Below are 2,781 nucleotides of genomic sequence, written 5' to 3'. Positions count from 1 at the left end.
TCAGCAGGACACGCGGCCCCTCCCCGAGGCAGGCTCAGCGCAGACCGGTAGTGACGAAAGCGGATGCAAGGGGGAGGAAGGGGTCCTTCCTGCGTCGGCGCTCAAGTTTACGTCAAGATCGCGGGGCTGCCTTTTAGGCGCCTCCATCCGTGGGAGGAATTTCAGGGCTAGAAGATCACGCGGAATTTCCAAGAAGGGAATAAGGAAGGACGCCCCATGACGAGATTCTCATTTCAAGGAGGAAAAAAAAAAAAAAAAAAAACCCTGGGGACAACGTTCCGTGGTGGCGCAGCGGTTAAGAATCCACCTGCTGATGCAGGGGACATGGGTTCGAGCCCTAGGTGGGGAAGATCCCACATGTCGCAGAGCAACCAAGCCCGTGCGCCACAACTACTGAGCCTGCGCTCTAGAGCCCGCGTGCCACAACTACTGAGCCTGCGCTCTAGAGCTCGCGTGCCACAACTACTGAAGCCCATGCGCCTAGAGCCTGTGCTCCCCAACAAAATAAGCCACCGCAATGAGAAGCCTGCGCATCACAACGAAAAATAGCCCCTGCTCGCCACAACTAGAGAAAGCCAAGGAGGAAAAAAAAAAAAAAAAAAAAACCTGGGGACTAGCAGGCATATTCTAGGGAGCCTTGAGCTAGGCGCTTCTGAGGCGAGTGGGCGGGACATCCTCTGCGGAGGCCCCTCGTTTCCGGTACGTCTACGGAAGGGGCGGGCAGCCTCCGGCCTGGGCGGAAGGCGTAGAGGAGGCTCGGTGTTTCCGCGCTGTTGGTCAATGTGGACCCCTTTCTGTAGTGGGCGGTGATAGCGGGACAGGACTTAGGTCTCCTTGTTGTGCAGGAAGCCGAGGAATGAACTTTTCTCGCTCAGATCCTCTAACGGGGCAAGGAGGGGTGGCATTTAGGGTTCGCCGTTATCAGAGGAGTCCGATTCCCTCGTTCCCGCGCGGGCCCGATGATCTCGTCCTGCACACCTTTCCTTGCAGCTCGGTTATGGCTTGTCGAACTCTGGGGCAAATTGGCCAACGTTGTGACACATCCTGGGGAGGAAGGAGGACCCTTTACTTGAGGGGAGTAAAGACATTACTTGAGGACGAACGGTATATAGTCATCCTTGGTCAGGTTCCACAAAGAAATCTCATTTATTTCCGCCATCTCCCCCAGGTTAGGTGCAGAGTCAAACGTGAATAAAAGCAAAGCCCTAATTGGGTTTGAGATTTTCACGAGATACGGAGATTCAGAGGTGTTAGGACAGCTTCGCACAGACTTAACAATAGAGTAAATCTTGGAGCGTAAAAATAGTCTTGTGACTATCCACCTAGCGAGTGGATATGACGGATGGGAGGTTGACACACAGGTTGGTGTCGACCCTTCATCCCCCATATAGATTGTAATACATCCTATAGCTCTTAGACCCTCTTGTCTCTGAGGACATTTGTTCACCGGTGTTCTGAATCGTCAGTCCGTGTTTTACTCAGGGTTGTTTTAATTGATGCTGGTTTGGATACCGTAGAAATGATTTCATTTTGGTTGCTTTGGTTGTCACTGCAGCACAAGGGAAGCCTTGTCTTTGTGCTTTGGTGACTCCATGTGTAAGGACTTCTCAGGCACTGACAATGCTGAAGTCCAGCGCATTCTCAGCCTCTTGAAAACCAGTTTCACTGTTTGACTATAGAGGCACCCATGAGAGAGAGTGCGGGCTGGGTCCCAGACCACCGCAATGACGTGTCACACGAGTTCTTTGTTTTCCCAGTGTATATAAAACTTAGGTTTGTATTATACTGGAGTCTATTAAGTGTGCAATACCATTGTCTTTAAAATGCACATTCCTTAATTTAAAAACACTTTATTGCTGAAAAGTGCTAACCATCATTTGAGGCTTCGGCAAGTCCTAGTAGTAATAGCAAAGATCACTGATTACCGCAGAAAATACAATAATAATTAACAAGTTTGAAATATTGTGAGAATTACCAAAATGTAACACAGAGAAACAAAGGAATCAAACGCTGTTGGGAAAACGGTGCTGATAGACTTGCTCCATGCAGGCTTGCCACAAACCTCGATTTGTTTAAAAAAAAAAAAAAAAGCAATATCTGTAAAGAACAATAAAGCGAAGTGCAAAAAACGAAGTATGCCTGTAATTCCTTCCCTTTGGGCTAGTTATCTCATTACGTTACCAAAACACACAAGTTGTTTTACTATTTATTTTCCTATTTACTGCTTGTTAGTTCTGGTGGTTCTTCCACCAGAGAACCACTAATGTCAGAAGAATGTGGATTGCTGGAGTGGTTGTCCCCTGGGCATGGGACAAAGAATGAGTAAGCAGGGGCTTCCCTGGCGCAGTGGTTAAGAATCCGCCTGCCAATACAGGAGACAGGGGGTTCGAGCCCTGGTCCGGGAAGATCCCACATGCCGCGGAGCAACTAAGCCCGTGCGCCACAAATACTGAAGCCCATGCGCCTAGAGGCTGCGAGCCACAACTACTGAAGCCTGTGTGCCTAGAGCCCGTGCTCTACAAGAAGAGAAGCCACTGCAATGAGAAGGCCCCGCACCGCAATGAAGAGTAGCCCCCGGGCTTCCCTGGTGGCACAGTGGTTGAGGGTCCGCCTGCCGGTGCAGGGGACGCGGGCTCGTGCCCCGGTTCGGGAGGATCCTACATGCCGCGGAGCAGCTGGCCCGTGAGCCATGGCCGCTGGGCCTGCGCGTCCGAAGCCCGCAGCGGGAGAGGCCACAGTGGTGACAGGCCCGCATACCGCAAAAAAAAAAAAAAAAAAAAA

Source organism: Lipotes vexillifer, unplaced genomic scaffold, assembly GCF_000442215.2.
Source record: "Lipotes vexillifer unplaced genomic scaffold, Lipotes_vexillifer_v1.1 scaffold444, whole genome shotgun sequence".
Classification (NCBI taxonomy): domain Eukaryota; kingdom Metazoa; phylum Chordata; class Mammalia; order Artiodactyla; family Lipotidae; genus Lipotes; species Lipotes vexillifer.
Note: the sequence above shows the minus strand (reverse complement) of the source record.